Raw genomic sequence first — 25,000 nt, 5'->3', positions numbered from 1 at the left:
TCACCATTATGAACCTTTTTTCCTATTATTTCTATGCCACTGTGGTAATGTACTATGAAGGTTGCACTTTAGCACTAGCATAATTAAACTGGACGCCTGAGGCATTGTGAGTGAGCTGTAATAGATCGTATCATTGTGTCGGAGATGCTGGGACACAGATCATTGGCTACTGAGGATGAAGTCAAGTGATTGGGAAAAATATATCATTTATTGCTGTAGTTAGTTGCTAGAAATAAAGTGTTGGTTCAACAAATAGGAACTGGTGTAGAAACTAATGTGTTTTTTTTTGTTTTGTTTTTTTTTTTTTTCCTCTTATTTTGTAATTGTCATTAGTAGTAAAATGTTTCCAAATACACTCTTTAATTAAGCATACTCAAGCTAGAGAGTCTCTCTCAACAGTGGGTGAGTTTTTGAAGGCCATGGGCTGAAAGTATAAGGGGGTTTGACTGACAGCTGGATCACACGGTATTGATTGAATCCCGCGCCCAGTCTCTGTCTCTGCCTCTCTGTGTTTTAGCTCAGCTTTGTTTGTTTAGTTTCGTTTGGCAATTCTCTTTGGTTATTACATCATGTGGAGCCCAAGTTATTGCCTGGTTTGAGCGAGATTGACAATCCAACCATTATTGATAACCCAGCATATAGATTCCAGTTCATTGATTCATATTATTATGGTTAAGACTTATTTAGAAATGGGTTTAGGGCTTTATTGTTCATGTAAACAAAACAAAACATATATATATATATATATTGCAATTCTGACTTTTTTCTAAGAATTGTTTACATCATGCAATTCTGACATTATATCTCACAATTCTGACTTTATATCAAACAATTCTGACCCAATATCTCATAATTGTGACTTTATAACTCACAATTCTGACTTTATATCTCTCAGTTCTGACTTTATATCTCACAATTCTGACTTTATATCACACAATTCTGACTTTATAACTCACAATTCTGACTTTATATCTTGCAATTCTGACTTTATATCTCACAATTCTGACTTTATATCTCATAATTCTGACTTTATATCTCACAATTCTGACTTTATATCTCACAATTCTGACTTTATATCTCACAATTCTGACTTTATATCACACAATTCTGACTTTATATCTTGCAATTCTGACTTTATATCTCACAATTCTGACTTTATATCTCACAATTCTGACTTTATATCTCACAATTCTGACTTTATATCACACAATTCTGACTTTATATTTCACAATTCTGACTTTATATCAAACAATTCTGACTTTATATCAAACAATTCTGACTCAATATCTCATAATTCTGACTTTATATCTCACAATTCTGACTTTATATCTCACAATTCTGACTTTATATCACAATTCTGACTTTATATCTCACAATTCTGACTTTATATTTCACAATTCTGACTTTATATCTCACAATTCTGACTTTATATCTCACAATTCTGACTTTATAACTCACAATTCTGACTTTATATCTCGTAATTCTGACTTTATAACTTGCAATTCTGACTTTATAACACGCAATTGTACGTTTATATCTTGCAATTCTGAGAAAAAAGTCAGATTTGTCAGCTCAAATGTCACAATTACCTTTTTTATTTTTTTATTTCATGGCGGAAACAAGCATAACAATAGATACAATAAATTGGCATAATAAAGTCAGAACCTTCATAAAAAGTTTTAAAATTACAGATTCCAATTCTTGTTTTTGTTGTTTTCTTCTTATTATTTTTTTGGACTAGAAAAATTACACAGTGTTAGAAATTCCAACTGGAGTTTTTTAACATTTTTAACATTTTAACAGCAAATGTTATTTTATTTATTAACTTCATTAACATTCATGGTGGAACAAAATATTTGTCTCCTTTGTATTGCTAAGGCTAATTCCATTTCTATGCTAAATACACATAAATAAATAATTTCACACTTTGCATAACTTGACAAAATTACAGCACACAATGAAAATATTCTGTTCACAAGTGATAATTATTTTGATTTTTATGTTTGTTTGTTTTTCACACCTCAAGTCATATTTCAGGCATGTCTCCACATAATGGATTTTGATATTTTAAGAAAGTGGTTGAGTAATACAATAAAGTCTCACAAAAGTAAATAATGAAGGCATGTTAAAATGTCCCCACAACTGTTTTATTGTGACCTTCATATATGTAACAAAAAGAAAGTTTAAATCTGCTAGCTTTAATAAAAAGTGACATAAAAGTGCCCATAACTGAAGAAACACACAATTACGGTAATTACAACATGACGTGATTAGCATTAATCCTTAACAAAATGAGTTGATTTTAAACAACTTGCTTTCAGACGTATTGGCATGATGCCATAAAACCTAGCGACTCCATCTGCACATGAACTCAGATTGAGCCGTTTCATAACCAGAGATCCTGTTGACTTTGGTTGGCGTTATTTTCCCATAGTATCGATGAGTCATTGTCCAAAGCCTCCGTAAATTCCAGTTAAATAGGAAGCGAGGGAGGGGGAGTTTGGCTGCGGATCGGAGAGCGGCTGCTATTAGCCGTTAATTCTAAAACAAATTATGCAATTAGCTCCCCCATTAGAATGTAGGCCATGCAAGAGGTCGACGCAACCTTCACTTGATCTACTCCTCAGTCGCGACGAGAAGGGGGGAAAGAAAAAAGATGAAAAAAGGCCCATTATATGCAAGAATGTTAATGTCTCAGTACAGCAGATCTCAATAACTCCATACCGACTGCCTTTTATTTATAGGATTTTCCATAATGAAGTTTCAGTGGTATTCGTGTCTTAAACAAAGAAGCAAATTGTCTGCTCGTTGGAGATAATATTGTCAAGGGAACTAGGCTGTGAATTTCTTCAGTCAGCCCCTGAGAGGAGAGGTGGGGATTTCAAGGTGTTTGTCAGAACACCACTCTCAATAAACTGTGTATTAATTACAAAATATAAACCATTACCTCAGTGGAAACCTTTTGTCTTCAATTATGTCATCCTGTTATTTGTTCTTGTGATTCAGTTTCTGAGCAGTGGAGGCTGTGAGTGTTTTAATGTTTTTATTTCCTGGAGTTCCACCGTCTGTTTGCTTATCCTCATGTAAAACACAGACAAAAAGCCATGTTGTAATTATAGTTTTGTTTCAGACCCTAGTGAGCCGCCTCGCTGTCTACTGACTGCCTTCTAAATCAGCATCTAACCCATACTGAACCTCATAAGTGACTGATTTGGAACGTTCTACACAGGCATCAAACAACTAAACAGGCTTACGGTTGATTCCAGTAGCGTTTGGTGTTAGCGTGTCGCTAAGCTAACAACTTGATGCTACAATACTTCATTTACTATTAGTTATTTTTATTTGTTATTTACAGTATTTAGTAAAAAATAATACTATGATCAACATTTTTTTTTATGACTATATCCACCAACTTGGATGATTTTCTGCACTGAACTAGTCACAATGCATTCTGGGATTGCCTTGTATGTGATATGTGATGCTGCTTTAAACACAATTTGCAGTAAATAGTAAGTTTTATTATCGTTTACAAAAACTAAATGTATTCAAATCTATTAAAAAAATTGTCAATTGAAAATAGGTTGTTTGCAATCACGTGGTTCTGGTGACGCGCGAAATTCCGGTGAAGCAGTGAAAATTAGAATGGAAGAGATGAGGAAAAGTCCTTTCTTTGCTAGTTTAGAAAGGTATAAACAGAAAATCACAACATATGTTGGACGCGATCCTTATGTTATGACGAGGAGCGACTTTTCCACTGAATTAAAAGACTTTCCTGCCATCGAGGAGGCAGATACAGAGGATGTGAAGCTGCCGTCACGCCGTGTTCAGTTCTAGTCTGGGTTTGTTTATATCGCGCTGCCTTACTAGTGAAGTTAGAGCAGTATTTTGATTTTCTGTTGTGATTGTGAAAAATGTCGCCATTGTAGGTCATTTATGCTGAATCGGGAATTGTAATAGGAACTCACGATATCGTTCGTGGAAAAAAAAAAGGACGGTAATACAATTTTCACCTTGGTTGAGAAGGTGAGGGAAGACGACTAGCAAATGTAATAATGTCACTAAATAAACCCACTGCCTTTCACTCAAAATAATCACATACTTTGCTGAGTTTTGTATTTGGTTTTTGTGTAATAATTAACATTATGTTTTAGAGTATGATCACTCGGCTTGTGAATGATTATAACTTGCACACAGCCACTTCAAAACTGTTCACGAGCTTCTATGGGTTTGATTTTGTGTCCTGAACGTGACCCTCCGATTCTCCTCCGTGGTCATATGGGAAAGTGAATATTTACAAAGACAACATTAAAACTAGTTACATTTACACGCTTCCAACAAATAAATGGATCGACTTCTGACAGCTTGTTGAACACATTTATTTTATTTGGGCATTTTCTACCATACGATGGCTGAAGCAGCAGCGCGTGACACTGTTCTCATGGTAACCAGAACAACATTGTGAACAGAATACTACAAAACTGAAGTGAAAATACCAAATTATAATTAAATAGGATAAAATATCTTCTCCTCCCTGCAAACAATAGCATGAAGAATGTGAATATTTAACCAAGTCAAAAAGGTAAGCAGGTATCCATATTCATTTAAGTATCAGCAGACGCAAAACGCTATAAAAGGCGACAACTTTTAAAGTTAAAAAACTAAATAAGTTATAAAAAACGGTATGTTATGTAAAGTTAAGTTATGTAAACGATATAAACACCTTCTGGGTTCTCGATTTTATCGATTTGAGCAACCATAAACGACGTAAAACATGCGAATTTTGAGTTTTTGATAGGATTCCTATATAGAAACATCACTCCCTGCCCTCCAGACTCATTCGCGCTGCTGCTGTGACGTCATGTGCAAACAACCTATTGGTAAAAAAAAATAAAAAATAAAAAATAAATAAACAACTTAAAAACCCAAAAATGTTGAAATACAGTAAGTTTATTTTAGTTTGTACCAAAATCAAAATATATATATATATATATATATATATATATATATATATATATATATATATATATATATATATATATATATATATATAAAAATCTGGAATCTGAGGGTGCAAAAAATCTAAATATTGAGAAAATCACCTTTAAATTTGTCCAAATGAAGTCCTCAGCAATGCATATCCACTCACAAAAATACATTTTTTTATATATTTACCGTAGGAAATTTACAAAATATCTTCATGGAACATGATCTGTACTTAATATACTTAATATAATGATTTTTGGCATAAAAGAAAAATCAATAATTTTGATCCATACAATGTATTGTTGGCTATTGCTACAAATATACCTGTGCGACTTATGACTGATTCACATATAACGAAATTACTAAAACGTAAACTAAACTAAACGCTTAAAATATGAAAATAAAAGCCTAATCCGGCAAATATAAGTTAAAAGAGGTCAATTAAAAAAAAGTATAAACTATATAAAATATCTGAAAATATATGTGAGAATATAAGTATACATAAATAATTTGCAATAAATTAAAATAATTTAGTGATTATCCTTAAAGTGTCCATTTGCAATATGGTGTGTATAAAGTGGCACTGTACTGTGCAAGTCCAGAGTTAAAGTGACAAAGTTAAAGTGTCAAATTAAAGTTATGTAGATGAAATATAACCAGTACTAGATCCTGGTTCAAACCAGGAAAAACTTTTACCAATATTGTTCATCCAGTTTGGATGTTTTCTTTTTATTTAGTCTCATCAAGCTCTGTTTCTTGCTGCAGTTTGTTGTGAAAGCACAGATTTTGTAATTTTGTAGCTTTAGAAACACTCTTAAATGACCACTTTAGAATCAGAGATGCGTTATTCTTTTTCCCAACAGCCTGAACAATGCTTCCGTTCGGCTTGCTGTGTAAAGGTCTGTTCGATAGGGTTTAAGCCAACATGGCTGGAGTAATGAGCTGGGATGTTATCTGTCCCCACCAGAGAGGTAAATACCGCTCTTATCTTGAAATGTTTAGCCACATGTTTAAATCAATGCCAAAAGGGCAGGCATAAAAACCAAACGTGAACACACACAAACGCAACGCACTTCCCACAGCCATGTGAAGTCAAAAACTAAGAGTTTAGCAGTAATGTAAGGTCTCTGCCAACGACGGGTCGCGGGGTCTTAAGCACATGGGTAATGCGTATAGAGATTAGGCTAACTTTGGCTTAGCTGTCGAACAACAATTCAACTGCAAGTCAAGTCAGAATGGCACTTGGGTTTAAAATCTGTTTGGTCCATAGGGATGTTGCTCAAAGGCCAACTAGAATACTATCCTACTTGGCAAAGTAATGTCAGTATGGGTTGATAAAGGCTATTTTTGTAGTTATAAAAACACTACAAAAAGTAATTCAGGGGACCTGTTACCACAACTTAAAGGGTTAGTCCACTTTTAAATAAAATTTTCCTTATAATTTACTCACCCCCATGTCATCCAAGATGTTCACGTCTTTCTTTCGTCAGTCAAAAAGAAATGAAGGTTTTTGATGAAAACATTCCAGGATTATTCTCCTTATAGTGGACTTCAATGGCCTCCAGATGGTTGAAGGTCAAAATGACAGTTTCTGGAATGTTTTCATCAAAAACCTTCATTTCTTTTTGACTGACGAAAGAAAGACGTGAACATCTTGGATGACATGGGGGTGAGTAAATTATCAGGAAAAGTTTATTTAAAAGTGGACTAATCCTTTAAATAAATGCATGGTTGCAAATTCTAATTGTATTATTTTAATTAAACCTTTTAAGTTGCTAAATATTTTGTAGAGTTCTGTTGACATAATAATGTTGATCATTACTTATGCTTAATATCGTCTGTAATTTAAACTCAAATTTCTGCATTAATTGGCTTTTTTTTAATTAAGTTGTAGTAACATAATGAAATTGTCTTGATAACTTCAGAAATTAAGCAGTGGATTTCTATTTCCCAGCATGATTTGCATAGGACAGGATAAAGAGAATAAATGTTGAAATTAAGTGTTATGTTTTTTAAGTAAAAAGAAAGACCTGTTAGTGTTTAATGCTGTTATGTTTGGCATTTAAAAGAGTTTCCATAAGTTCTGTAAGTTTTTGTGGTTACCATTGAAGAGTAGATATACAGTGCTCAGCGTAAATGAGTACACCCCCTTTGAAAAGTAACATTTTAAACAATATCTCAATGAACACAAAAACAATTTCCAAAATGTTGACAAGACTAAGATTTATATAACATCTGTTTAAATTATAACATGAAAGTAAGGTTAATAATATAACTTAGAAAACACATTTTTTCAGTTTTACTCAAATTAGGGTGATGCAAAAATGAGTACCCCACAACAAAAACTACTACATCTAGTACTTTATATGGCCTCCATGATTTTTAATGACAGCACCAAGTCTTCTAGGCATGGAATGAACAACATTTTGCAACATCTATCTTTTTCCGTTCTTCAAGAATGAGCTCTTTTAGAGACTGGATGCTGGATGGAGAGTGATGCTCAACTTGTCTCTTCAGAATTCCCCACAGGTGTTCGATTGGGTTCAGATCAGGAGCCACTGAATCACTTTCACACTGTTCTTCTTCAGAAATCCAACAGTGGCCTTAGATGTGCGTTTAGGATCATTGTCATGTTGGAAAAGTGCAGGACGACCAAGGGCACGGAGTGATGGTAGCATCTTCTCTTTCGGTATAGAGCAGTACATCTGTGAATTCATGATGCCATCAATGAAATGCAGCTCCAGACACCAGCAGCACTCATGCAGCCCCACATAAGGACACTGCCACCACCATGTTTCACTGTAGGCACCATGCATTTTTATTTTCTGACAGCATGAAATGGGAAGGGGTTTTAACACCTTTTAATAGGCAGCTGTCTGCTGGAAACCTGTGTAATGAATAATTAGACTCACCTCTGGTTGAATTCTTGTTAAATTAGACATTTGTAGTCTAAAATTTAGCTTTGCTCCAGAGACTTTCAGTGGGGTGTACTTATTTTTGCATCAACCTAATTTGAGTAAAACTGAAAGTTTTGTTCTCTACGTTATACTGTTAACCTTACCTTCATGTTATAATATAAACAGATGTTAACATTTTGGAAATTGTTTTTGTGTTCATTGAGATTGTTTAAATGTTACTTTTCAAAGGGGGTGTACTCTATTAGCAATGATTACGCTCTGTCAGTGGCAAGTAATATCTTACTTGTTCATTAAATATACATGTTAAATATGTTGTATTAGCATGTGTTATATATGATAGCTGTTGATTTGAACTGAAATAGATCTGATTAATTGGTTCCAGGGCTACAACACTTAATTTTTTTATTTTTTTATTTATTTTTGAGTAATCAACTTAAAAAATTGTGTTTATGCTACAAATTATTAAGTTCCTCCAACTCAATGTAGCTTGTTGGTCTCACGTAAATTCACTCAAAGTTGTCAGTTATTTTATTTTATTTATTTATTTATTTATTTTTTTTTTGAGCCAACACATTATTTTTAGAGTGAATAATTGTTTATTTAAAAATAATTTAATTAGTCGGTAGCCCTTTACAAACCCCAATTCCTCATATTTTGGCTATTAGCTTCACAGACACATGATTAACCAAAGCTTTTTCTAAGACAGAGTGTATGAATAGCGGAAGTAATGGTACTGACCTCTCATCGTATTGTTTTGGGTGATAAAATGCCGGCTGATAAATGAGACCTAGTAATTGGATTATGATAAAAAGGTTTTCAGATCGCGGAATGAATGGTCATTTGCAATTGCATTAACGTTTCTGACGAGAGGAGAAGGTAATGGTAAAAGCCGTGTCTATTCACACTTTTGTTCTAGCCCCTGAGTCAAAGGGTACGCATTAAAAGGAGACTTCCCTTGCTTATTGCTAATGTAATTATCTGTGTGGCCACTGCATACATGAATTATGTAAAAGTGTCTGGATATTGTAAAAGCAGTTTTAGTGGCCTTTTGCAAAAGGAGGAGAACATTACCGCAGAGTCCTTTAACTCCGGCGACTTCTTTGTACCTCATTATTGTGGCATAAAGGCTTTCATTTGGACCTTATTCTTCTTGTGATGGCCTTTACAAATTTAGAATTTTTATTAGGCCAGCGATGAAATGACTTTTAAAAAGTGACAGAGGAAATGTATTGTTAGGATATTTTTAATTATATTAAATATTTTCCTCGAGAACCAATCACATTTAGGCCGTGATTTAGGCTGTGTGCCACCAAACATGCAAAATACAGGTGTCCTGCAATTGCAAATACAATACGTGGCATGCGTGAAGTGATTTAGCATACTAAATGTCATAAAAACATTGAAATACATAATGATTTTTTTTGTTTGTTTGTTTTGGTATTAAAAGATTAACCTCTTGAAGTGCACTGATCCTCGGGCTTGACGTCCCTTTGTTTACCTTCGTTTACTATATAGACTACTGTCTAAAAATATTATGAATGCTATATATCTTTTGAAAGTTCTAAGGGTTTAGTGTCAATCTACAGTGTCTGTTTTATGATATATCTATATCTAGATATATCTTATGATATATCACCAGCAACAGTAATATTTTAATTTGTGTGAGCAGTGATGACAACATGCAAAATCAAAACGGGACGTCATACCTTTGTTATGAAACAACAACCCGATCTCACGGCAATTCGTACGTATTTTATGACGTGGCTAATTCGTACGAATTTTTACGACCTCACGAGTACGAATTAGCATGTTTTTTTGCTAAATTGTACGTATTTTACGAGTTGCCAAATTCATACGAGTAACCTACCCCTAACACGTAAAAAGTGTTTAGAGTCCAGTTGTACTTACTGCTACATATTTGTACAATAACTTGTAGTAAATCACCTACAGTACGCCCTTAAAGTGCATGTGCAATTTCTAGGAAATTGCACAAGCAAATTTGTAACCTTTATTTGGGATCTCAGTAAATCAGGTGCATTATGGCATTTGCAGTGTGTCTCACAGGAATAATCATTACTGATAGACATTTACATTGAGCTCTGTTAAATATTCCCTTCAGCTGAAATGGGAACAACAGAAGGGGTTTAGTTTTTAATATTGGCATTATTTACTTGATTTTTGATTACCTATTTGTTGAAATGTCGCAGATGTTTCACCCTCCTCCTCCATCTCCTAAAGGCTGAACAGATGATGTGCTTCCTCAAGCTTGTTTTTTTCTGGTCTATACAGCTGGAGAGAGGAGAAGCCAGACAGAATGAAGAATGTTGTGAAGGGAGGAATCTACTTGATTATTTCAAATAGCTTTATTCACATTTAAAGCGATAGTTCACCCAAAAATACAATTTTTCTCATCCTTTTCTCAGCCTCATGCCATCCCTGATGTATTTGAACTTTGTTTCTTCAGATAACCACAAACAAAGTGGGTTATTATTTTTAGGGAAATAATCCATCCAGCGTTTGACTCTTGAAAAACCACACACAGCGATCGTGACTGTAATCCATATGACCCCAGTGGATAAATCAATGTCTTCTAAAGTGAAACGATAGATGTGTGTGAGGAAAAATACTAGTATTTTTAACTTTTTAAACTATGAATCAATGCTTCCAGTCAACTGCCATACGCTGTTACACGTGACATAAGTGCTTTGTGAACACTCCTATCGTTTTGCTTCAGAAAGACATCGATTCATCCAACTGGTGTCGTACAGATTACTGTCACAATTTTTTTCAAGCGTCAAACGAGCGGCAGCAAGTCACTTACATTACATGAACTGACAGTATTGGATTATTTCTTTAAAATCTTTTGTTTGTGTTTATCTGAAGAAAGGAAGTCATATACATCAGGGATGGCATGAGTTTGATTAAATGACGAGAGAATTTTCATTTTTTGGTGAACATAAGTCTATTTGTTTCATTGTTTAATGTGATATTTTTAAGCTTATTTGGATCTATGGGAGCTAATAAACTACTTTTAGAACAATTCCATATGTTGGTCCTGGTTGTCAAGCGACAGGCTACCAACATAGACTAAATACCTGCAAGTAAATACTTCTACTGTTCATTTTTCTCAGACATATTTTTTTTTTATTCATCAGTCACTGTTGAGACTCCACATTTTAAATTTTGGTCACACTTTAAATTAGGGTCCAGTTCTCACTATTAACTATGACTTTTGTCTCAATAAACTCCTAATTATTGCTTAATAATAGTAAGGTAGTAGTTAAGTTTAGGTATTGGGTAGGGTAAAGGAATGTAGAATAAGGTCATGCAGAATAAGGCATTAATATGTGCTTAATAAGTACTAATAAACAGTAAATATCCTAGTAATATGCATGCTAATAAGCAACTAGTTAATAGTGAGAATTGGACCATAAAGTGTTACCTAAAGGTATGTTTACACAACAACGATATGCTTAAAATGGAGAAGTTTTTCCCGTACAGATGACACCATTGTCAAAATGATCAGCTGATCTGCGAAAATGACTAAAAACGCTGTATTCTGCTGCCAGTTTTCAAAAACCCCGTTTTCAAAAGCTTGCGTTTTCAGGCACCCAAAATGGCATTGTTCGTGTAAATGAACAGCCAAACTGCATTAAAAGTTTTACGATTTTAGTGGAAAACTGTGTCGTGTAAATGGCCCCTAAATTTTTGCTCTTCTAATTATATGTTCCTTGTAGAAACTGTTCCAAAACCTAGTTAGCTGCCTACCTAGACAGCTTTTAAAGTCACACTTAAAGTTCTCCAAAAAATGAAAATTGTCAGCATCATTCACCCTCAAGTTGTTCCAAACCTGTATGAATTTATTTCTTGTGCTGAACAGAAAAGAAGATATTTTGAAGAATATCAGTAACCAAACAGTTGATGGGCCCTGATTGACTTTCATAGTATTTATTTTTTTTCCCATACTATGAAAGTCAATGGGCCCCATCAGCTGTTCTTCAAAATATCTTCTTTTGTGTTCAGCAGAAGAAAGAAATTCATACAGGTTTGGAACAACTCGAGGGTGAGTAAATGATGGCAGAATTTTCATTTTTACATGAACTATTCCTTTAATATTAGGTGTCTTGACTACTTTATATTTAAAAAAAAAAAAAAAAAAAAAAAAAAGTACAATATACTTTTTGTTGATGTTGTATTGCAAAACACTTTCTTTGCTATTGAGGTGGGATATGGGTAAGTTTAGGGAGAAGTTTGGTGGTATGGGTAGGTTTAGGGTGAGTTAGGGTTAAGGTAAGGTAAGGGTGTAAGTGAAGGTTCAAGTAGTGTACATATAGATGTATTTGCAGAAATTAATTACAGTTGTAATTATATGCAGGTGTTTTTAAAATTTAAGTACAATGTCAAAATGTACATTAACAATAAGTGCATTGTATCAAATTATTAATTTAAATCTTAGTACATAGTAGTTAAATATAAAGTGGGACTGAGTATTATCAAAGTCCCTTTAAGACAAGTCATTTCACTCGGCGGCCATCTTTGAAACACCTCTCGGGCATCCAAGTGCATCCAAGCTCCTATCTTTTTGAATGGGGAAACATCAAATTCTCCAAAACTGTTCACTAAGTTTACAATTAAATTTCATATTTGAAAACACCAATGAAATCTGACAACAACAGTCTCATAAAGCAAGTTTTTTTTTATGTTCAAATAACATTTTAAAAAGCTTGTTTTTCATGCTAGACCAGCCAATGCGGTCAATTGTCATGAGCACAAGTTTGAAAACGCTGCCTGTTTCTATAGCAACTGGAGCTTCTAATGGCAGCTGTAGTGACGCGATGACTTTACTAATCAATGATTAGCTCTTTCCCTTAGGAAGCGGGGCTTATTCGCCAAATTGGGTGTTGCACTTTCTCCCATTCTTAAGTAATAGGAGTGCACTGTCTTCCTATATATTATGCTGTTTGCTTAGCCATATGCTAATTTTAAACTCTGTTGGATTCAAGAGTGGTTGTTAATCGATTCCCTCATGCACTTTATTTTAGGTTTAGAATGCTGCCTTGGAAGGTCGCTGCCTATTTAGACAGCAACAGCGAGTCAGCTAACTATGTTTTGGAGCAGAGCTTATATTTAAACTCGTTTCTATTTTTCTGTGTGTATTGTTAACCAAGATTTCCTTTAGGCTGACAACTAGCAGTCCGGCAATTTGAAAGACACCTGTAAACTGCCTGTGGTTGTCTACCAACTCTAGACACCCTATATATGCTTGTTACTGAAGATTGGCATTAAATTACCAAGGTGGGAAGCCACCGGTGGATCGCCAGAGTCTTGAGGTTGCAAATCAACCCTTAGTTTTCAACACTATTGTTTTCAGTGTAAGCTTTAGGGAAAACTCAGTAGTTGCTGTTTCAGTTTGCTGGATCCCACACGTACGCCGTGCCCTTTTCCTCCGCTACCGATGTTTGTTCTTCACACTGCTTGCTTTCCATCTGATCCTACCATTCAAACGCTGACCTGAGTGGATGAATAATCACTTGGTGCCAATTATCTCTACACACTGGCAGTTAATATTCACTCCCCTGTCTGCGCCCCTGCATGTTGCTTCCGATAAAAGTCGTGTTTGTTTAGCGTCTTTGTATATTCACACCTCCGTCACCCTCCTCCTCTTACACACAGCTGCGCAAGAACCGCTCGGTGCCCAGAAAAGAGCTTCTTTCTACCTGAACGTCTCCTCTAACAAGCATATGCTTCGAGAACCGGAGACCGGGAGCAAGTGAGAAAGAGAAAAAGCTGTAACATGTTGTTAACAATTACTCAGCAAATTATCGTGAATCTCATTAGACTCAAGCTGCACCTTTTAACCTTGTTAGCTGTGCTAGAATGAACACTGGCCCCAGAATGCATGTTGGGTAATTAAAGGTGGATCAGGTGGCAACTAGGCCAAAACCTCTGAGCTGCAGTCGCAACTGAAATATAGATTGCGCAATCTGCCTCATAATAATGATACGGCATCTTAAAACAGGATTAAAATATGCTATTTTGGGATATTTTTGTCGGATGAGGAAGCGCTTCACTGGAGCCATTGAAACATGCCGTTGAAACAGGCTTATCTGTGCAAAGGTTAATGAGGAGCGGTGTGGTGTTGGTAAGTAAGACACAACAAAAGCTCCGTCGTTCATATCAGCGAGCGCACATGCCGTGGAAGAGCTGCAGGCATCGCCAGGCACACTGGGAAACACTGATATAATTCCTGTCTCTCCAAAAGCATCTTCAGTTTGCCTAATTACTTTTCTGCTACTCCAAGTATGCTGGTTTATGATGGAACCGTTATTGTTCCGTGACCGTTCTTGATGTTAGCCGCGATATGGAATTCAGGTATTTTAAGTGCACGTGAAACGTGTTACGCAGTTTCCTAACCAGGCACAACATGACTAGTCTACAGCAAAATGTGGTTTGTCTGTTTACGCTGAAAACGGTAAGAATGTATTTGATGTTTAGGTTGCACTTTATTTTACAGTACGTGCACTTTCAATGAACTTACAGTGTACTTACCCACACAGGTACTGAGTAGTGTAACTACAGATTCAGGGTTAGTACCTAGTTGATAAGTGCATAGTATGTTCATGCGAAACAGCACTGTAAAATAAAGTGCTACATGTTTAATGCAGTTGCTATGTAAAGTTGGATATTGCACCAATGAGATTTCACTGTGGGCAAGACCTGAAATGTGCTGTCAAACTCGAGTTTAATTAGTTGTTGTGCAAATATGTAATTTTATCTTATTTCATTTAATTAATTAAAAAAGATTTTGTGTGAACAAGCCTTTTAAAGTTAAATTGGTGTTATTACGTGTGTGTTAGTTTTGAGGCTAATGCTAGTATACTCCTAAAAGTGGTTCCTATGAAATCTATAAGTTGCATCCCAAATGATGCACTATACACTATGCACTTATGCACTATGTACTCATCCATGTAGTGCGTGAATTGTATATGGTTATTCTGTCATTTAACAACAGTCCGATACCCCCTTAGCTTTGAGGCTAATGTTAGTATACTCCTAACCAGGGTGCGATTTGTAGGGGGGGATGGGGGGGAATTCCCCCTTCTGGTCTATGTATCCCTGCCTCTGCTGAATTATTTTTATCCCCAGTGGGGATAAAAACAAGCGCGGAAAAGGAACTTCAGTTGAACAACAGTGAACTGCGGTCAGATGAGATGTTGTCAGGCTATGTCGGTAAAAATCAGCCGTTATACTGTGCTCGTGGCGCACACTCAAGAATTGCAAGCACAAATGCGCCGGCACGCGCTGCATAATTACTTTATTATAGCTTAAATAAAGTGCAAAAGAAACTACAAGCATGCACCGTTGTTGTTCTGTTGTAAGTTAAGTCATGAAATTACCAAACATGCAATTAAAGCTGCCTCAAAACTGTGCATGCATGCATGCAGGTTTTAAAGCTATTGTTATCCAATTTGTTGGCCTTAAAACGTCTTAAAAATGCACATATGTACACCAGGGAAATCTAAATTTTCTCATGGGAGCATAACCCTTGTACCCCCCTAGCAAACAATATTTTCTGACCTCAGTAATTATGAAACCCTGCGTACGGCCCGGCTTATATTCTATCTAATGAAATCTGAGGTAAATGTGTATTTCTACAAATGTGTGCACTTTTGGACTAAAGTTTGTATGTGTATGCACTGTGATCAAAAATAAATGGGAGAAAACGCCATTGAATGTAGAGGGTAGTTTAATAACTATTGATTGATTTTGCATTTCTATCAGAAATTAAGAATTATTAGTGTCATTGTAAATAGTGGTGCAAATATCCAAGCTATCTAATACTTCAAATCTTAAGGTTAAATCAGATTATTTGTAAAAAAGTTTCTGTAACAGCTGCCAAAAAAAAAAATAGTATATAGCTCCACTGTGGCAAAGTTTTCAAAACATGTTTTTTTTTTTTAAGACTGCATATCATCAAGGATGTCTTATTTAAGAAAAGGTAACCATTATAATATTGACTGTTATTCCTTGTGATGTGTAAAATAATTTAATTTCTTTATTACTTTGCAGTCTAACGATTAATTTTCTTAAATGAGACCGCATCGATGAAGTATGTAGCCTTCAAATGAAAAATATTATTACAACTTTAAAATATAATGTATTTCTCGCAGCTAGTGGCGCCTATGAAATCTAAATTTGTTGTTTATTTGTGTGTTAGCTTTGAGGCTAATACTAGTAAATTCCTAAAAGTTTCTCATATGAAATCTAAATTTTGTTTACTTATGTGTTAGCTTTGAGGCTAATGCTAGTAAATTCCTAAAAGTTTCTCATATGAAATCTAAATTTTGTTTACTCATGTGTTAGCTTTGAGGCTAACGCTAGTGTCGCTAGTATAATGCTAGTATCCATTACAAATTTCCATCCATACAAAATGAATCCATTGTGTCCACCATGTTTTCTCACTGAACCACTTGTAGGCTAATTATGCTACTGTGGTAGCATTCATGTGTGTTCAACTCGTAAATGCAATCTTTCTGATATGACTTAAATGCACCATAAATTTGTGTTGTTTAATTGTGTGTTAGCGTTGAGGCTAACGTTAGTACACTCCTACAAGTTTTGGAAAAACAAAACAAGTAATATCATTCTGTATCAATATTTACCAATTTTTTTTGTCCAACAAAATGATAAAGGACAATGTCCCTCTCCCAATATCACCTGTCTCTGCTTAACATTAGCAAGTCATTTAAATAGCCTTTTAAAATGGCTGCTAAAAATATTGATATGTTCCACCCCAACTTCCTGTTTCAGTAGTAAATGCTTCAGCACAGCACTACTTGGACTCAAGATTATTTCATGGGGTCTTTAAAGGAGACAATGTGTTATTCCTTCACATAATGTGCAACAGCTTCAAGGACCATGAGAACATTGTTTATACAGGGTTGTCATGAGTGCAAGAGAGAATTGTGGGTAATACATTTGTGCTATATGTTTAAATAGGAAAGGAATTCATCATTTTTGTCTTGGAGTGTGCTAGTTTAGCGTTTTTAGGCGATCATGAGTTAGCAATAACAATCCGACTCGAATTAAACCGTGAAACTAAAAGCGGATCCTGAATTATCTGGGCGAGGGAAGTGGGCTGTGCCATGTCATACAATCGAAAGAACTATATTGAGTTTGGGAAGGGTAAAATTAGAGTCATATGTGTCACAGGCAGGGACAGATTGCTGTAGCCCAAGCGTGTTGTTGGGTGTTTTTCATGCTTGGCAGTTGCCCGTGTTGCGGCGGCCAGCAGGCGGGAGCCGAACGCTAATTGAAGCGGTGGAAGTGGTGTGCTCAGGGGCCATGCCTCAGTCCCCAGCACCTCCATCGCTCTGCTCCCCTGGGGGGCGTGAAATTGTTTTGTGTGTCCCTGTCATTGCAGAGCTGGAAGCACCTCCTGTACACACATATACGTACTCATTTACACAATTATAAGCACAGTGTCATATGCCTACTAGGCATACAGTACATGGCTATCTGCTTTTGACACTAGGCATAGCCCATTATGTGCACAGAGGGTGGGTAATATTGTCCTTTTTATCACCTTTAATTGAGCTGCGTGAAACAGGAGACTTCTGTACGTGGGAAGAATCAAGGTTAGAGCAATTATTAACAATTAGCTCCTTTTTTTTACACTATAAAGAGTAATAAAGCAGATTTATCTCTTTTAAAAATGTACTTAATCTGATTTTAAATGGTAAGTATACACTTTAAATGGTATGTTTTTGCACTTTTTGTTTTTGAAAGAAATTCATACTCAGCAAGGACACGCTGAATTGAAAAAGTGACAGTTAAGACTTATATCGTTAAAAAATATATATTTTCGAATAAATGGTGTTCATTTTGAAACTAAAAGCAACACAATTGTTTTCAACATTGATAAAATGATTTCTGAAGGATCATGTGACACTGATGAGAAGATTGGAGTGTATACAATATATATATATATATATATAAATACACACACACACACACACACACACACACACACACACACACACAGACAGTGGGTACGGAAAGTATTCAGACCTCCTTAAATTTTTCACTCTTTGTTATATTGCAGCCATTTGCTAAAATCATTTAAGTTAATTTTTTTCCCCTCATTAATGTACACACAGCACCCCATATTGACAGAAAAACACAGAATTGTTGACATTTTTGCAGATTTATTAAAAAAGAAAAACTGAAATATCACATGGTCCTAAGTATTCAGACCCTTTGCTCAGTATTTAGTAGAAGTTCCCTTTTGATCTAATACAGCCATGAGTCTTTTGGGGAAAGATGCAACAAGTTTTTCACACCTGGATTTGGGGATCCTCTGCCATTCCTCCTTGCAGATCCTCTCCAGTTCTGTCAGGTTGGATGGTAAACATTGGTGGACAGCCATTTTTAGGTCTCTCCAGATGCTCAATTGGGTTTAAGTCAGGGCTCTGGCTGGGCCATTCAAGAACAGTCACGGAGTTGTTGTGAAGCCACTCCTTCGTTATTTTAGCTGTGTGCTTAGGGATCATTGTCTTGTTGGAAGGTAAACCTTCGGCCCAGTCTGAGGTCCTGAGCACTCTGGTAGAAGGTTTTCGTCCAGGATATCCCTGTACTTGGCCGCATTCATCTTTCCCTCGATTGCAACCAGTCGTCCTGTCCCTGCAGCTGAAAAACACCCCCACAGCATGAAGCTGCCACCGACCATGCTTCACTGTTGGGACTGTATTGGACAGGTGATGAGCAGTGCCTGGTTTTCTCCACACATACCGCTTAGAATTAAGGCCAAAAAGTTCTATCTTGGTCTCATCAGACCAGAGAATCTTATTTCTCACCATCTTGGCAAACTCCATGCGGACTTTCCATGTGTCTTGCGCTGAGGAGAGGCTTCCGTCGGGCCACTCTGCCATAAAGCCCCGACTGGTGGAGGGCTGCAGTGATGGTTGACTTTCTACAACTTTCTCCCATCTCCTGACTGCATCTCTGGAGCTCAGCCACAGTGATCTTTGGCTTCTTCTTTACCTCTCTCACCAAGGCTCTTCTCCCCCGATAGCTCAGTTTGGCCGGACCGCCAGCTCTAGGAAGGGTTCTGGTCGTCCCAAACGTCTTCCATTTAAGGATTACGGAGGCCACTGTGCTCTTAGGAACCTTAAGTGCAGCAGAATTTTTTTTGTAACCTTGGCCAGATCTGTGCCTTGCCACAATTCTGTCTCTGAGCTCTTCAGGCAGTTCCTTTGACCTCATGATTCTCATTTGCTCTGACATGCACTGTGAGCTGTAATGGTCTTATATAGACAGGTGTGTGGCTTTCCTAATCAAGTCCAGTCAGTATAATCAAACACAGCTGGACTCAAATGAAGGTGTAGAACCATCTCAAGGATGATCAGAAGAAATGGACAGCACCTGAGTTAAATATATGAGTGTCACAGCAAAGGGTCTGAATACTTAGGACCATGTGATATTTCAGTTTTTCTTTTTTAATAAATCTGCAAAAATATCAACAATTCTGTGTTTTTCTGTAAATATGGGGTTGCTGTGTGTACATTAATGAGGGAAAAAAATGAACTTAAATGATTTTAGCAAATGGCTGCAATTATAACAAAGAGTGAAAAATTTAAGGGGGTCTGAATACTTTCCATACCCACTGTATATATATATATATATATACACTACCAGTCAAAAGTTTGGAAAACATTACTATTTTTAACGTTTTTGAACGAAGTCTCTTATGCTCATTAAAGCTGCATTTATTTCATAATAAATACAGAAAAAAACAATAATATTGTCAAATATTATTACAATTTAAAATTATGGTTTTCTATTTTAATATACTTTAAAATATAATTTATTTCTGTGATCAAAGCTGAATTTTCAGCATCATTTCTCCAGTCTTCAGTGTCACATGATCCTTCAGAAATCATTCTTATATGCTGATTTGATACTCAGTTATTATCAATGTTGTAAATAGTTGTGTTGCTTAATATTTATTTTGGAACCTGTGATACTTTTTTTCAGGATTCATTAATGAATAAAAGGTTTAAAAGAACAACATTTATTCAAAATATATGTTTTCCAACAATATAAATCTTTACTATCAGTTTTTATCAATTTAACACAAACAGTTATTTTAAATTGTAATAACATTTCAATAACATATCATATCAAACTGACATCAAGTTCGCATTGTTCATAGTTATGTCGCATTTTCATCCTTCAATAGCCACACTTATCGATGTATACCATATTACTGGCACGTATGGTTTGGATTAGACTACTCTGTTGGACTGTGGAAGAGGTGGTCTACCCATTAAAATTTCTTCCTGGTCCAGGTGAATTTTAGACTAACTTTCCATTTTATGCATAAATTGCATATTTATGCACCATAACTCATTCTGCATGTTGAATAGTTTTTTTTATGTTTAGTCTGCCCTGCTGAACCAAACAAGCAGTTTTTGTAGCACTGACGCTGTTTTGGAACATATTGAGGGCAGTGGAGCCTGGGGTAACACATTGTTGTGGGGTTTGAGAGGCGGGGGAAGTCAGTTGGGGCGTGTGGGTGCAGCGGAGGTTGGTGTGGTTGTTTGCTGGGCTTGCGTCTTTTTGGCCCAGGCCTGGCAGTGAGGGAGATGAATGGTCCCCTCCACCCGCCACACTAAGTAATACGGTGGATGATAAATCGCTGCTTTCATTGACACCAAAATTGGAATCATTGGGTCCAGGAACCAAAAAACTAGGAAGGGCCCTTTTGCTGGCACATAGTCATCTGTTAAAATGCCATACCTGAGGCCACACAGGGTAGTCCCTCCTCAGCCTCTCACTTAGATTAATGATGGGAAATGAGTCGGGGAATAGGGACCTTCTTAAGACACAGCCTCTCTGTGTTTATCATGAGCCCTGGCCTCTGCAAAAAAATGCATGCTTTACACTAAAAGGTTTGCTGGGAATAGAAGAACCCTGGACGTTTATCTTTTTGTGTCATCGAAGGAAAGATTGGTACAGTGTAACAGCTAAGCTTCTGTCATATCAAATAAGAAACATGATATAAAAAATAATAATAAAAAAAAAAAACTGCATGGCATGACTTAATCAGCTTAATGAGTTTTCCTAATTGCATAACAATACAAAGAAGTAACCTTTTCCAGTCAGTAACCCTTAACCTGCCAGTACTGTAGCATGGATTAGCAAGCAGTGTTATACACGAGACTAGCTAATTTGAGTCCAAGTCAAAAACAAGTTGAAAGTCCAAGACCATCAGGCTCGAGAGTCTGGTCTCATCTGGTAAATTGTTCTTCATACATCAATTGTACTTAACTCTTTCCCCACCAGCATTTTTTTATATTTTTTATTAATTTTTATTATTTTATTTAATTTTTTTTAAGTTGCTAGCCACAACCAGCATTTTTGATCATTTTCACAAAATTTTCATGGCCCCCAGAATATTTTGTTGTATGAATATCTGAGCATGCAATATATCAAAAGAAATAAGAGAGCCTCTTTAAAAAATATAAATATTCTGGCTTCATGCATTATTTTTTATCAACACTTGAATGTGGGTAAGTTTCACAAAAAAGAAACATTTTGAACAAAAAGCTGAGAAAATCGTGTTTTTTTCCAAAGACTACAACGTGCATAAGCAATGCTTTTATCACTTGTTTCTGCTTCTTTTTTGCATGTGTTTTGACCCTGAGATTCTCTACTTTTTTAGAAGTTGCATAATAGCTCCCCCTACTGTAGTGAAACAGTGAAAACACAGAAAATTCTGTCAGTGGCTGGAAAGCGTTGTCTCTTAAATGACTGAAAATTCCATCAGTGGTGGGGAAAGAGTTCAAACTAAGCAAATTGTTGACAAGACGTGTGCTGTTAATGAATCATACTTACTGTTTTTCTCTGGTGGATGATAAAACATGCAAAAAACATCCAGCCCAAGCCAATCAGCTAGTGTAATGGGTGGTTTTTAGAGGGGGTTTGGGCACATTTCAGGCTGGGAGACTAGTTTGCAGACAATTTAACCCTCAGGGGTCTGAGGCTGATTTGGGGCCTGGAGAAGTTTTGACATGCCCTGACATTTGTGCTTTTTTCAGTTGTTCATAAACATATTAATGGAAAAAGTGTCATTACACTATATTCAGCACAAACTAGGCTACAATAATATGTGAGGAACATGTATGTACATGTTTGTGTTTTTGAAGGAATAACGTTTATGCGTGGTTATTGAAAAAACAAAAAACTTAAGTCACTGAAATAAAGCCAAAAAATATATATTAAATCTTTGTTCACAAGACTTCTGGGTATTGGAGGTTGTAGACTAGAGTTTTTGCTTCAAACTTATGTAAAAATTATCATTCCTACTCCTTCATATTAAACAATAGAGAGATTAAAATTTTCTAAAACATCTTTGGTCAAGAAACACAGTATGCGTGGAGGCGTGAATAATCATGAATAATGGATGATTCTCACCTGAGAAGACAAAAGAATCACATAAAGAGCTCTAATGACCTGCATAAATAATGAGCTCTTTCAGTCAGGTAGGCTGTAAAAAAACCCTGTTGATCATGTCTCAAGCTCATCATAATGTAAATCAAACATACAGAAAAAACAGCAATACTGTGAAATATTATTACAATTTAAAATAATGGTATTCTATGATTAAAATATAATGCATTTCTATGATACAAAGTGTCTGAACAGTTATGTTACCTCTATGGCATTTCATATAGGCTTTTAGCTTAAAAGCATGCACATTTGGAGAAATATTGATGGATTCTCATGTTTATGTCAATTTTCTATACAGAGGAGTAATATTTATTCAATATTTCTTGTTATCACTGTGAACGCTGGATACTGTTTTTAATTCATACTTGCAGCCGGAGGGCGCTCTGTGCACTTTTAGTCCACAAATGCCAATGCTAAAGAAGAATAGGCAATCCAGGAAATAACTGAACTAACAGAGGCCAGAGATCGCTAACTATGGCTATTCAAAACACTTTTCAAGACAATAAATACACGATTGAGACGATGTATGTATGTATTGACTGAATTTGCGTCTGAATAGCGCTGGCACCGTGGGCGTGGCCGCATTAGTGGATAATGAGCTGAATTAAGGACTTCTGACATGGCTCTCTTTTCATACAGATTACATAAACACATAATGTTTGTTTTCGATTTGACTTGTACGATTTAAAACCTGACATTTCAACGTTTCTTTAGACATATGTGTCATCTTTTTTGTCATTAGTATTCATAAGTTACAGTTCATTATCTGAGAACTATCAGATTGGAGTTCGTTCAGAGGGAGAGGAGAGATCACGCATCATGTTAGTTTTCTTTATTTTACAAAAAGCACAACATTTTGTTTTTACTCTGAGTGTACACAAATAAAAGAAGATATTCCACAGATTAAAATGGTGTATAGCTCTTAATTGTATGTGCAACATTGATGGAGTATTTTGAGTCTCTTTCACACTAGTTAGAAAACAACCGCGGTGATCACGCCGGCGTAACCGCCGACCCGAGGGAGTTAAACTAGCTGAACGTCAGCTAAATCAGCCAAGACCATCTTAAACCAGTTAAGACCAAGAAATAGATTCGGCTGGTTTAAACCATGTTTTTGCTTTTTTTTTTTTTTTTTTGGGGGGGAACATGGGACCCAAGCCATTTTTGATTTTTCATTTTAGGATGGATATTGGTCATTAACCATATGACAACTATACAAAACACCATAGCAACCACCACAACACCCTAGCAACCACCCGGAATGCAGTAGAACCTGCATAGCAATGCATAAAAAAGCGCTCCACACGCCTTAGCAATCATGTAGCAATGTCCTGATCAACACCCACAACACTCTAGCATTGTGTTGGCTAGTTCAAATCACCACATTTTTCTTCAAAAAATGCAAAAATCTAGTGTTAGTTTATCTGTTTTAATTTAGCGTATGAGAAACACAAGGTCATGGTGATTGTTTAGCATGTTTAACACAATATTAATACACTTTCCAAAATTCTGAAGAAAACAATGAAAGCAAATTGCTGTGCACCACCATTACTGTGAAATTGAGTGACTGCATGTGAAACACTTGTCAATGATTATGGACCCGATGTTAGTGAATGATGATTATTACTCATTTGCCACTGTTTTATGCAGAGGCTGCTCATTTGCATATTTTACCCAGGTGTGACAATCAGTGGAATGGGATTATCTCCGCAAACATGGAAATTCATGTAATTCAATTTTACTGACAAAACATCCCCTTTGGAAATTTAACTTTTGCAGTCCCAAAAAAACACTGTTGTGGTGAGTCTTTTTGTTGCTCATATAAATGTTCTTCTGTTTTGCTTTGGGTTTTCATACCCTCACTAAGCAAACCTACAACTAATGTTATTATGAATTTAAATGCTTCTATTCTGGTGCTGTATTGTAACAGAAGGTCTCACCAGAGACAAAATAAATGCATAGAGTACCCAAATATTGGGTAACTAGGAGTCAGCTAGGTAGTCAGCTTTGTTTAATTCAAGGTTATATTACTTGTGCGTGATCCTCTCTGAATATGACATTTAAATAGGTTGAATAGTCCTTTGTGCAAATGGGAGGTTGTTAAATGTGTGGTTGTTGGTAGTATGCTTGCAGAAGCAATATAAACACTCTTTTTACAGATCATGCTCTCATAGGGAGGTGAAGAGGTGCAGACCACCATAAATCAGAATGTTTCAGGGCTAAATAGACTACTGACTACATTTATAGAGGTCAAATAGAGAGAGACAGGAGAGGAAATGTCCTCTGTGCTTGAAAAGTGAAGTTGCTTTGGAGCGACACTCCCCATGGGACATGTGCCTTTTGTGCAGCTTTTAATTGGATATGAATATCTTGCCTGTTGAAATCCATGGTCAGCTTACATTCAAAATCCCATCATTATCTTTTATGTGCATCATGAAGGAGGCCGGTTTTACTTCTGCTTAATATGACATGAATGTATGGTATTGTTTCCTAAACTATAGACCTTAGTCAGGATAGATGCCATATGGATTTTTACACAGAGGAAAACGAGGCTGTGAGGAATAGATTTAAAATGGCACAAACTG

The 25,000-nt window shown here is 36.0% G+C and overlaps 1 protein-coding gene across 1 annotated transcript in view; it reads left to right on the top strand.

Moving 5' to 3' along the window:
- The window catches only part of adarb2 (adenosine deaminase RNA specific B2 (inactive)), a 234,974-nt gene that overhangs the window by 97,835 nt on the left and 112,139 nt on the right, over positions 1-25,000 (top strand). The gene's annotated exons all lie outside the window — the stretch shown is intronic.

This window comes from Megalobrama amblycephala, linkage group LG22 (assembly GCF_018812025.1).
Source record: "Megalobrama amblycephala isolate DHTTF-2021 linkage group LG22, ASM1881202v1, whole genome shotgun sequence".
Lineage (NCBI taxonomy): Eukaryota > Metazoa > Chordata > Actinopteri > Cypriniformes > Xenocyprididae > Megalobrama > Megalobrama amblycephala.
Note: the sequence above shows the minus strand (reverse complement) of the source record. Positions and strands in the feature narration are given on the sequence as shown.